We start from the raw sequence: 14,282 nt of genomic DNA, 5'->3' as shown, positions 1-14,282 counted from the left end.
AGTAATTCTTAAAATGTTTTGTTGAGTAAGATAGCGATATGAAATGGCTTTTTATTTATTTTTGTCATAATATTTTTTTGTTCTTTTCTTCACAATATTGAGTTGGACTAAGTGTTCGATCAGCATGATGGCAATTTAAAATTGTTTTTTAATTTACTCTTATATTCTTTTGTTGTTGTTGTTTTTTTTGTTGTTAATAAAATTGAATTAAATTAAATTGGTTTAATGTACAACAATTTTTTGACGCTGTAGATTGTTATTAGTTAAAAAATTTAAAGAATCCCGACAATTTCGAGATCCTGAAAAAATCCCGGGATTCTATATTTTGAAATCCCGAATCCCGGGATTTTTAAAAATCGATCCCGCATGACAGCCCTAGTTTGTATACTTTCTTAGAAAAGGACATAGAGATGCAATATAAAAAATTGCTCCTGTTTATGTATTATGGTTATACAGGTCTCTTATTGGCATTCTGTCTGTAAGTCATTGAAAATATGGTCTGATCCGGCATATTATTGAAATCATGCTATATTTCAAAAGAAAAAGAAACTTGACACAAAAACTTTTTCTTTTAATGCGGGAGCCACTGTGGTGCGATGGCTAGCGAGTCCCCCATGCATACACAGGGTCGTGGGCTCAAACCCAGCATCTACCAAACGCCAAAAAGTTTTTCAGCGCTGGATTATCCCACCTCAGTGATGATGGTGATATTTCTGAGTGTTTCAAAGCTTCTCTAAGTGGTTTCACTGCAATATGGAACGCCGTTCGGACTCGGCAAAAAAGTTGGTCCCTTGTCATTGAGCTTATCGTAGAATCGGACATCACTCAGTGATAAGAGAGAAGCCTAAGGAGCCTGAAATATCGGGCTGCCACTATACCTAACCTAATGGGGGCGTATTATAAAACGTGTGGGCTAGAAACGGAGGAAGGTTTTAATTTCGGGGGTCAAAGAGCTGAAATTCACTTTTGGGGTGACCCGCATTTAAATGTTGTCTTTCATTTCTCATGCATTTAAAAGGCAATTTGCCTCAGATAAGAATTCGAAGTGTAGCATATTTTGATCACCGGTCTCCTCAAATGTTGACCTTTTTGAAAGTCTTAAACTGACATGAAAAATACTTTGTATCTTTTGCTTCATAATTAAATTATTAAGGATTTTCTGAATATGAGTTTCGGTTCAGGGAAGTCACTTTACAGTACAATACACCGAAAGAATTCTCATCGTTAAAACACTTCTCTTCGTTAATTAAATACGTATATAATTCAGTTTGACAAAATTTTCTATAGAAATAACATTATGACAAAATTTTCTATAGAAATAAAATTTTGACAAAATTTTCTATAGAAAAAAAAATTGACAAAATTTTCTATAGAATTAAAATTTTAACAAAACTTTCTGTAGCAATAAAATTTTGACAAAATTTTGTATAGTAATAAAATTTTGAAAAAATATTCTATAGAAATAAAATTTTGACAAAATTTTGTATAGAAATAAAATTTTGACAAAATTTTGTATAGTAATAAAATTTTGACAAAATTTTGTATAGTAATAACATTTTGACAAAATTTTCTATAGTAATAAAATTTTGACAAAATTTTCTATAGAAAAAAAATTTTGACAAAATTTTCTATAGAATTAAAATTTTGACAAAACTATCTATAGCAATAAAATTTTGACAAAATATTCTATAGAAATAAAATTTTGTATAGTAATAACATTTTGACAAAATTTTCTATAGTAATAAAATTTTGGTAGATTATTTTTGGGGATTGGCTATATATAACTATAGACCGATATGGACCAATTTTGGCATGGTTGTTAGCGGCCATATATTAGCGCAATGTACCAAATTTCACCACGTATCCGAAGGTCAAATCTGGGGATCGGTTTATATGGGGGCTACATATAATTATGGACCGATATGGACCAATTCTTGCATGGTTGTTAGAGACTATATACTAACACTACGTACCAAATTTCAGCCGGATCGGATGAAATTTGCTTCTCGTAGAGGCTCCGAAATCCAAATCTGGGGATCGGTTTATATGGGGGCTATATATAATTATGGACCTATATGGACCAATTTTTGCATGGTTGTTAGAGACCATATACTAACACCATGTACTAAATTTCAACCGGATCGGATGAATTGTGCTCGTCCAAGAGGCTCCGCAAGCCAAATCTGAGCGTCGGTTTATATGGGGGCTATACGTAAAAGTGGTCCGATATGGTCCATTTGCAATACCATCCGACCTACATCAATAACAACTACTTGTGCCAAGTTTAAAGTTGATAGCTTGTTTCGTTCGGAAGTTAGCGTGATTTAAACAGACGGACGGACGGATATGCTTAGATCGACTCAGAATTTCACCACGACCCAGAATATATATACTTTATGGGGTCTTAGAGCAATATTTCGATGTGTTACAAACGGAATGACACAGCTAATATACCCCCATCCTATGGTGGAGGGTATAACAAAATAAAATTTTTCCAATAAATATAAATTAATTTTAGCAACAGTTTTACAACTGAATTTTTTCTGTGCAGGAATTTAAATGTCAATATCAAATTTTTCCTCAAACTTTTCCAACATATGGATGAGGTTGTTTTCATATTTCATAATACTCCACTTCTTCTCGAACCGTTTAATATTTTAATTTTCCTTAAAATTACGTAAATATTTTTATTCACTCATTCAATTTTTAATAGCTTTTGTATTCGTGGAATAGAATCTCCATATTTAAGCTTATGTTGTCTATAAAAAATTGCTGCAATGCTATTGGCCACTTAAGCTCAATTGAGTTCACGCTTGAATAATTGCTAACATTAAGATGAAGAAAATTCCCAGAACAAAATCGACTCATATCCAATACCAGTAAATGAGTTCATCCATATGATGTGAGCCAGTGGGTACAGACATATTTGATGATTGTCTCTATTTTTTACAAAAAAAAATAAATTTTGAACAAAAAATACGGATATATTGGAAAAATTTACTAAAAAATCTTTTGAAGAAATTCGCTCTAGAAATGAAACAAAATTTTTCTAGAAATATTTTTTTGAAAATCTCTTCTAAAAATAAAATATTTAGAAAATTTTGTTTAAAATTTTATTTCAATTCGAAAAACAGTAGTTTTTTACATCATATTTTAAGCTGCCTATTTTAACACAAATATATGTTCTTTCATCTTTAATATGCACATAGTTCTTAAGTAAATCAAAAATCATTAAGAAAACTATTCATGGTTGTTTGAAAATTAGCAAGGTATTGTTAATGGTTGTGTAAAATATGGGATTTGTCACCTAAAGTCTTTATCTCTATCAGTTAAAGTCCCACAGCCAAACACAGAGCTACCACACCAGATGGTCTATCTGTTCCATTTGTCGAACAGACCGATGACCATTCAATCAAAAACAATGATGAGCATTATTTTGTAAAACATTATGGCCAATTAGGAGATCTTTTGTAAGTTTTCCCATTTGAACTTTGTTTTGCGGTACGAACAAAAGGGGAAGAAGAAAAGGAAACCAACTAAAAACAATAAACGTGTATTTGGTTTTCATACAAATCAATTGTCACTTAAAAAAGTTTTGTCGTTTTAGTAGAAATTTAAAAGCAAACATCTTTTGAGTGAAATCGCTACTCATTCCACTTATATGTGTTTTTTTCTTCGGAAGATGTTAAGGAACAGCAACAGGCAAGCATTCTTCTACAGTCAATAGCCTCAATGTTGATTTATGAAGAAATGTTGAAACAACAAAGAAGCTTCCAACAACCACAACATGTTTGACATAATGCGCTATATTACTTGGTACCTTCTTTACGCTGATCGGTCGTGACTTCTTTTGCGGCATGGGTACTAAATACGTTTTCTGGAGTTGTGAGTAGAGTTGCCGTTGGAATCAATTTTGTCATCAAAAACTCCCAAAAGGGTAACATTTTGAAATCTGTTTTCATGCCCGCCTTGCATTCAAAGATTCATGGGTTTAATACCAGTTCCGTCCGCAAACACAAAAATGTTTTTCAGCTGTGGATTATCCCCCCTCCGTAAGGCTGATGATCAATGCTACCGTTGTGCCACTATAGTGGCAAATTTGCCAGTTGTTTCAAGCGTTGATACTTCTGTGTCACTAAATAAAGTAGTTTTTAAATTTTTGTACCACCTTTTTATCACGTTGTGCCACTTTATGGTTATTATTTAATTAATATTTTTTTTTAATTTTGATCCCAAATTCTGTTAAGACTACGTAATCGCAGACAATAATATATTTGTGAAGATACATTTTTTTTTGAGAAAAGTGATTTCAAAATTATATTTACTGGAAAAAATGATACAAAGGCATTAAAGTTGTATGTTTTCTTTACGAAAATGTGTGCAATTTTATATATATAATATTTGTGGCAGCTTTTTGTTTGGGTAATACTTTTTGTACCACTTCTTATAAATTTTCAATGGAAACGCTGGCGACATTTGTGAGTGTTTCAAGATTATATGCAAAGGAGGCTCTTTGTCATTGAGCTAAACGGAATTGGGCAGCCCTCATTGATTAGAGAGAAGTTCACCACCTGCATTACCACAATGGACTGTTATTATTTTTTGTCGCTTAATAAAAATAATAACGGATCGCGTTTTCTAACTCAACCTAACTTGGTTCGACTTAATTAGCCTCACCTGATGCAAAAATATTGAGCAATTTACTTTCACGTTTTACAATCTCAAAACCGTCTACTGTCGTAATTTAAGTTAGATCAGATCCGCATTTTTTCTTTAGCCTCGTGTATAAAAGCCAGAGAGTTCGCAGTTTGAAGGAAGATTCGATCCTATTATTAAATTTGAAAGGAGAATTGCGTAGCGAAATCGAAAAAAAGTGTGGATGTTGTGTAGCCTAACTTTTCTCCATTGATGGCTACCTTTGAAACTTGGCAAGATTCGCACAGTCGCGATAAGTCACGTTCAGTTTTGCCAGTATTGGGGATTTTCCCCAAATTGGGATTATTTTTTCGTGAATGGGGACGAAATTTTTGAGTTAAGGACTTCGGGATTTGTAGGGGAGTTTCCATAAATTTGGGGATTTTTTCGAGAAATTGGTTTAATCTTTTTTAACAAAATTTTGTTTCTATATAGAAAATTTTGTCAAAATTTCATTTCTCTATAGCAATTTTTTTCAAAATTTTATTTCTATTGAAAATTTTGTCTAAATTTTATTTCAAAGGGAAATTTTGCCAAAATTTCATTTCTATAGAAAATTTTGTTAAAATTTCTATATAGAAAATTTTTGTCAAAATTTTATTTTTTCAACATTTTATTTCTATATAGAAAGTTATGTTAACATTTTATTTCTATATAGAAAATTATATTAACATTTTATTTCTACATAGCAATTTTTGTCAAAATTTTATTTCTATAGAAAATTTTGTCAAAATTTTATTTCTATAGAAAATTTTGTCAAAATTTTATTTCTATATAGAACAGTTTGTCAAAATTTTATTTCTATATAGAACATTTTGTAAAATTTTTTCTATAGAAAATTTTGTCAAAATTTTATTTGTATATAGACAATTTTGTCAAAATTTTATTTCTATATAGAACATTTTGTCAAGTTTTTTTTATATTGAACATTTTGTCAATTTTTTTTATATAGAAAATTTTGTTTTTTTTTTTGAAAATTGTTTTTTCTATATTCATTCATAACTACAAGGAAGTCCGAACTACCATTGTCATATCTCCAGCATTTGGAAGACGATCACCGGTCTCTTTGTGTTGTGGTTCAAAATCTTAATCTTATTGCAGCTTGCTGGATAATTATTACTGATTTGCTACAGCAGAGCCTTTTGCTTTATTTTTGTTTTTGTTGTTCAAAAAAAAAAAATTGTCAATAATGTATGGGGGTTTTTATTTAAATTTAAATTGGGGATTTTTGGGGACGAAAACATCATAATTTGGGGACAAGAGCCAGAAAAATACTGGTTACGGTGGCTGGTTACGGTGGCTACCAAGGTAAATAAAATAAGAAAAGTCCATATTTCACTTCGCTCACTCTGGACAAAATTCAACTGTGGAGCAGCGTAATCCGCTTTAATCGCAATCCAAAAGAATTTCTTCGTGAAATAGTAGTCGTAGTCGATGAAAAATGCATCCACTGATCTATACCGTAGGCCAATAAGACTGTACTTGGGAATTCACAAGGTGTTATCCACATTGATTGTCCGGTGAAGTATGTCGAATTATTGGGCTGGATCGACCTTGAGTTCAAGAGAAGGCCCCATTTGGCGATGCAAAGTTTGCTTTTTTCCATGACAATGCTCCGACTAATACCTCGTTACTGTACTTGGGAATTCACAAGATGTTATCCACATTGATTGTCCGGTGAAGAATGCCGAATTATTGGGATGAATCAACCTTGGGTTCAAGAGAAGGCCCAATTTGGCGATGCAAAGTTTGCTTTTTTCCATGACAATGCTCCGACTAATACCTCGTCATAGTTTAGGGAAAATGGCTTAAATTGATTCCTAATATGAAATAGATCTCATTTCATTTCAATATTTTCCTTTCTATGATGCAGGAGGCTAAATTTGATATTCTTGCAGCAATAGACAAGAAGCGAAAGATTTTCTCTAGGACCAAAACAAAAACTTATTTTAGATGTACTTCTCCGATTTATGCCAACTTTATGTTGGAACCGGGAACATTCCGGTTTTCTTGCAGCCTTAGACAATAAGGGAAAGATGTCGTTTAGATCAAAAACAAAAACATATCTTAGATAAGCATATATATCCCCCATAAAAGTAAATTTATATTGGAACCGATCCTCGAGAATATTCTCATCAAATTTTCCTTATATTCTGTACTTCAAAGTTAATTAAATCATAACTGCATCGGTCCACAAAAATCCACAATATTCAAGGGATGATATATTCAACGAGTTTTCTATTTTCACATAGTTTTCAGGATCATAGAATCATTAACCTATAAAATCTCCAGAAATCAATGACAACCGTTGTATTAAATGAAAATGCCTGCTTTCCCATTGAAAAATTATCCTTTTCGAAAGGAAATGTCCACGACGGCAATCTTCTTTCTTCTTTATTTGCATATCCGATTTCCGAATGTAAGTGACTAATACAATTATATATAATTATTTTCGAATACAGTTATATATAATTATGTTTTATAAGTTGTATAGTGTATTTATACATATATGGCAATACTGGTTGTGAATTTAGCCAAAAAGTTTTATGTAGTCTTCTTTTTTAAGGGTTTCTTCATTGGTTTTAAGTTAATCCAAGTTTGTTTTACTTTAAGCTATAATTTCCATTTAATTTATGATCTTTGTGCGAACGTTCTTTTGTTTTATTCTGTTTACATTACCGAAAGGAAGGGATGGGATATAGGGTGGCTTATTTAAATGCCATTATTTGCTTCGAACACATGCCAATGTCAGTTTGCCTCTTTCTCACTCTTGTAGGTAATCAAATAACCATCGTCAACTACAGTTGTATGGAAATTTCTAAGAGTGTGAGTGTTACACGATACTCCTGCGTTGCAATCTCTTCCCTAGTAATCGATATATCCGTCTTTGATGATACTAGGTTTACATCGATTGATGTGTGAGATGAGAGAAATTAATTATTCGCCTAATTACCTTCACAACGCTCTAATCTCTGAAGGCACAAATTCTCATATTCATGTATAACACAAAAGTTTCGTATAGAAAATAAATTTCTTGTGGTTTGTTTTTCAACATAAGAAGACTATTTCGTAATATACCAAGCCATACAAAGCCAATGGTATTTATTGAGTGGTGTCAATGAGGTTTGATTACTTATGTGGATTCAGCATTTCTACTGGAATTTGCATTATCAATGCTAGTTTTCTGAGTATTTAACACTAATTATACAATTGAAATTTTTGGACGAAAAATAAAAATCTCAAATTGAAATGCATATAATAATTGAAGCTAGCACAAACTTGAAAATTTATTTAATATTCTCAAAAAAGTTAAATGAAGTGAATTTTTTTCACGAACTTAAAATGTTACTGATTCATTTCAATTTTCGATAAAAATTCCATTTCAATGAAAGTTTCCAAAACAATTCCATTTCAATGAAAGTTTCTATAAAAATTTCATTTCTGACGAAATTTTCTATAAAAATTCTATTTATATGAAATTTTCTATAAGAATTCCATTTCAATGAGATTTTCTATAAAAATTCCATTTCAATGAAATTTTCTATAAAAATTCCATTTGAATGAAATTTTTAATGAATTCTTTTTATAAAACTTCCATTACAATGAAATTTTCTAGAAAAATTCTATTTCAATGAAATTTTCTATAAAAATTCCATTTTAATAAAATTTTCTATAAAAAATTCATTTCAATTAAATTTTCTATAAAAATGTCATTTCAATGATTTTACAATGAAATTTTCTAGAAAAATTCCATTTCAATGAAATTTTCTATAAAAATTCCATTTCAATGAAATTTTTAATGATTTTTTTATAAAAATTCCATTTCAATGAAATTTTCTATAAAAATTCCATTTCCATGTCATTTCAATGAAATTTTCTAAAAAAAATCCATTTCAATGAAATTTTCTATAAAAATTCCATTTCAATGAAATTTTTAATGATTTTTTTATAAAAATTCCATTTCAATGAAATTTTCTATAAAAATTCCATTTCAATGAAATTTTTTATAAAAATGTCATTTCAATGAAATTTTCTATAAAAATTCCATTGCAATGAAATTTTCTATAAAAATTCCTTTTCAATGAAATTTTTATGAATTCTTTTTGTAAAACTTCCACTACAATGAAATTTTCCAGAAAAATTCCATTTCAATGAAATTTTCTATAAAATTTCCATTTTAATAAAATTTTCTATAAAAATTCAATTTCAATGAAACATTCTATAAAAATACCATTCCAATGAAATTTTCTATAAAAATTCCATTTCAATGAAATTTTTAATGATTTTTTTATAAAAATTCTATTACAATGAAATTTTTATTAGAAATCCATTTTAATAAAATTTTCTATAAAAATTCCATTTCATGAAATTTTTTATAACAAGTAAGGAAAGTCTAAAGCCGACTATATTATACCCTGCACCACTTTGTAGATCTACATTTTCGATACCATATCACATCCGTCAAATGTGTTGGGTGCTATATATAAAGGCTTGTCCCAAATACATACATTTAAATATCACTCGATCTGGACAGAATTTGATAGACTTCTACAAAATCTATAGACTCAAAATTTAAGTTGGCTAATGCACTAGGGTGGAACACAATTTTAGTAAAAAATATGGGAAACATTTAAATCTGAAGCAAATTTAAGGAAACTTCGCAAAAGTTTATTAATGATTTATCGCTCGATATATTTGTATTAGAAGTTTAGGAAAATTAGAGTCAAAACATATATATGGGAGCTATATCTAAATCTGAACCGATGTCAACCAAATTTGGCACGCATAGCTACAATTCTAATTCTACTCCCTGTGCAAAATTTCAACTAAATCGGAGTTAAAAATTGGCCTCTGTGGTCATATGAGTGTAAATTGGGCGAAAGCTATATATGGGAGATATATCCAAATCTGAACCGATTTCAACCAAATTTGGCACGCATAGTTACTATGCTAATTCTACTCCCTATGCAAAATTTCAACTAAATCGGAGCAAAAAATTGGCCTCTGTGGGCAAATGAGTGTAAATCGCGCGAAAGCTATATATGGGAGCTATATCAAAATCTGAACCGATTTGGCTGATATTTTGCAAGTTTTTCGAGACTCATAAAATATTCGGATGTACGGAATTTGAGGAATATCGGTTGATATACACGCCAATTATGACCAGATCGGTGAAAAATATATATGACAGCTATATCTAAATCTGAACAGATTTTTTCCAAAATTAATAGGGATCGTCTTTGAGCCGAAACAGGACCCTATACCAAATTTTAGCATAATCGGTGTAAAACTGCGAGCTGTACTTTGCACACAAAAATACATCAACAGACAGACAGACGGACAGACGGACAGACGCACATCGCTAAATCGACTCAGAATTTAATTCTAAGCCGATCCGTATACTAAAAGTTTGGTCTATGATTACTCCTTCTTGGCGTTACATACAAATGCACAAACTTATTATACCCTGTACCACAGTAGGGGTGAAGGGTATAAAAATTCCATTTCAATGAAATTTTCTATAAAAATTCCATTTGAATGAAATTTTTAATGAATTCTTTTTATAAAACTTCCATTTCAATGAAATTTTCTATAAAAATTTCAATGCAACTTTCTACAAAAATTCCATTTCAATGAAATTTTCTATATAAATTCCATTCCAATGAAATTTTCTATAAAAATTCCATTACAATGAAATTTTTATAAAAATTCCATTTCAATGAAATTTTCTATCGAAATTGAATGAAATTTTAAATTAATTCTTTTTATAAAAGTTCCATTACAATGGAATTTTCTATTAAAATTCCATTTCAATGAAATTTTTTATCAAAATTGAATGAAATGTTTAATTAATTCTTTTTATAAAAATTCCATTACAATGGAATTTTCTATTAAAATTCCATTTCAATGAAATTTTCTATAAAAATTCCAGTTCAATGAATTTTTCTATAAAAATTAAATTGCAATGAAATTTTCTATAAAAATTCCATTTCAGTAAAATTTTCTATAAAATTTCCACTTCAATGAAATTTTCATTAAAAAGCCATTTCAATAAAATTTTCTATAAAACTTCAATGACAATGAAATTTTCTATAAAAAGTCCATTTCAGTGAAATTTTCTATAAAAATTCCATTTCAATGAAATTTTCTATAAAAATGTCATTTCAATGAAATTTTCTATAAAAATGTCATTTCAATGAAATTTTCGATAAAAATTACATTTTAATGAAATTTTCTATAAAAAAATTTCAATGAAATTTTTAATATTTTGTTTTTATAAAAAGTCCATTACAATGAAATTTTCTATAAAAATTTCATTTCAATGATATTTTTTTTAATTTTATTTCAATTTAAATTTTTTTAATGTTTTGCAATTATTTTTTATTTCCACTTCAATGAAAATTTTTGTAAAAAAATTCATTTATGAATTTGTTATGAAAATGTATGTGCAATTCGCGTATAATTGTGAAAGCGTATTCGAGGGAATATGTTGAGAGGTCTAAGGAAACTGTTTACCACGGTAAAAGTCGATGATAATTCCATCATCTTTAATGGTACTCATTTTCAATGGAAAACCCAATTTAATAAAATCTCTATTTCAATGAAGATCCCATTTCAATGAAATGAGTCTTGAAAATTCAATGCCAATGAAATGCTACTTCAAAGGAAATTAAATATGAAATGGAAATTGCTCTTTTCACATCAACGTAATTAATATGCGAATGGAATTTCCATGAAGTTTTTAATGAAAACTTATTCGCAAGCGTATGAAAAGCTCTTTATTATATATTCAGTATCTGATATCCCACGTTTATTTGCCAATTTTAGTTTTAACTTCAACAAAAGTTGAAGCGTACGAAATTATGGATTTTCGATTGGATTTGCATAACGATTTAAGGATTTTGAATTTGATTACGAACCTATAGTATCTCAAAGGACGGGATAGTCCAAATGAGCTTTAAAACAAGTAAGGAAAGTCTAAAGTCGGGCGGGGCCGACTATATTATACCCTGCAGCACTTTGTAGATCTAAATTTTCGATACCATATCACATCCGTCAAATGTGTTGGGTGCTATATATAAAGGTTTGTCCCAAATACATACATTTAAATATCACTCGATTTTGACAGAATTTAATAGACTTTTACAAAATCTATAGACTCAAAATTTAAGTTGGCTAATGCACTAGGGTGGAACACAATTTCAGTAAAAAACAAGTAAGGAAAGTCTAAAGTCGGGCGGGGCCGACTATATTATACCCTGCACCACTTTGTAGATCTAAATTTTCGATACCACATCACATTCGTCAAATGTGTTGGGGGCTATATGTAAAGGTTTGTCCCAAATACATACATTTAAATATCACTCGATCTGGACAGAATTTGATAGACTTCTACAAAATCTATAGACTCAAAATTTAAGTCGGCTAATGCACTAGGGTGGAACACAATTTTAGTAAAAAATTAGACTTTTCCTTCTTGGCGTTACATACAAATGTACAAACTTATTATACACTGTACCACAGTAGTGGTGAAGGGTATAATATGGGAAACATTTAAATGTGCAGCAATTTTAAGAAAACTTCGCAAAAGTTTATTTATGATTTATCGCTCGATATATTTGTATTAGAAGTTTAGGAAAATTAGAGTAATTTTTACAACTTTTCGACTAAGCAGTGGCGATTTAATAAGGAAAATGTTGGTATTTTGACCATTATTGTCGAAATCAGAAAAACATATATATGGGAGCTATATCTAAATCTGAACCGATGTCAACCAAATTTGGCACGCATAGCTACAATTCTAATTCTACTCCCTGGGCAAAATTTCAACTAAATCGGAGTTAAAAATTGGCCGCTGTGGTCATATGAGTGTAAATTGGGCGAAAGCTATATATGGGAGATATATCCAAATCTGAACCGATTTCAACCAAATTTGGCACGCATAGTTACAATGCTAATTCTACTCCCTATGCAAAATTTCAACTAAATCGGAGCAAAAAATTGGCCTCTGTGGGCAAATGAGTGTAAATCGGGCGCAAGCTATATATGGGAGCTATATCTAAATCTGAACCGATTTGGCTTATATTTTGCAAGTTTTTCGAGACTCATAAAATATTCGGATGTACGGAATTTAAGGAAGATCGGTTGATATACACGCCAATTATGACCAGATCGGTGAAAAATATATATGGCAGCTATATCTAAATCTTAACCGATTTTTTCCAAAATCAATAGGGATCATCTTTGAGCCGAAACAGGACCCTATACAAAATTTTAGGACAATCGGACTAAACCTGCGAGCTGTACTTTGCACACAAAAATACACCAACAGACAGACGGACAGGCATACAGATAGACAGACAGACAGACGGACATCGCTAAATCGACTCAGAATTTAATTCTAAGACTATCGGTATACTAAACGATGGGTCTCAGACTTTTCCTTCTTGGCGTTACATACAAATGCACAAACTTATTATACCCTGTACCACAGTAGTGGTGAAGGGTATAATAACGGGCAGCCCATGTTCAAGTTTTTATCTTTAATTAAAAAATGAAAAAATCTCATTTAATTTAAATAAATTAATTTAATATTGAAATTTTTTTATTAAAGGTTTTGCTTCTTTTTATGTGGTACTTTATTTTTTAAGATATTGGTCATTAAAGGTGTATAAACTTTGTCTCCTAAAAAAAGTCTTCCTTATTGAACCAATATGTTTGTTTTCAGTTTTGCATTTGAAGAAATATTTTTGAAATTTTTTTCGTATTGAAGCTTCTAATATCCATAAATGTTACGGTTTTTAATTAGGACCTTATGTTTTTTTTTAATTTTTATTCTACCATTGTCTTTCATCTTATGGTTTTAAAATAATTCGAATTTAATTTATATCCCAATTGTATGACCAGAAAATTTAATGCCGACACGTTCCACTACAAGATTCATATATGGAAATACCCATATATGGTGACACACAGTTGACCATTCTATAGTGGAAGCTACATGATATGACAACATATCCGACATAGCAGACAAATAGACAATTAAACCATAGCTCTTACATTACATTTTTAATTGTATAAACGTGTTTGAGACTTTAGCATAATGATAAATTTCAAGATTTTCTCTAACATCTAATCGCTAGTATTGAAAACTATATAATGACAATTATGTTTTTTTCCCCTCAATACTTAAGTGCCTGGGTAATACTTAAGAAAATGAGAAATAATTTTGTTTTTATCTTTAAATTGTTTAAAGTGCGTTTATTTGTTTATTTGTATAAAGACAACAAAATAATGCCCACCACATAAATAAACGAAAATTTACATAAATTTTAACATATGAGTATGGATTGGGGTCGTGATGTCATGGTGGTCTGGATTGAAATTGTTGTGATTTCCATTAAAGAATAGCAGATTTTTGTTGTTATTAATATAATGCAAATCACTTATATACAGCCCCTTTAAATTTTTTTCTCATAGTAGTTTGTTTGCCCCGATCGTTCGATATTTAAGTATTTGGCGTTCTTATCAATTTGAATATGATTGAATGTGTCAATTAAGTTCAAGATGTTAAAAATTGGGTGCGC

At 30.1% G+C, this 14,282-nt stretch overlaps 1 protein-coding gene across 4 annotated transcripts in view; it reads left to right on the top strand.

Annotated features, from left to right (window-relative positions):
• Positions 1–14,282, top strand: part of pain (transient receptor potential cation channel family member painless) — a 102,998-nt gene that overhangs the window by 28,988 nt on the left and 59,728 nt on the right. The gene's annotated exons all lie outside the window — the stretch shown is intronic.

This window comes from Haematobia irritans, chromosome 5 (assembly GCF_050003625.1).
Source record: "Haematobia irritans isolate KBUSLIRL chromosome 5, ASM5000362v1, whole genome shotgun sequence".
NCBI lineage: Eukaryota > Metazoa > Arthropoda > Insecta > Diptera > Muscidae > Haematobia > Haematobia irritans.
The sequence above is the reverse complement of the archived record's forward strand: the minus strand, read 5'-3'. Positions and strand labels throughout refer to the sequence as shown.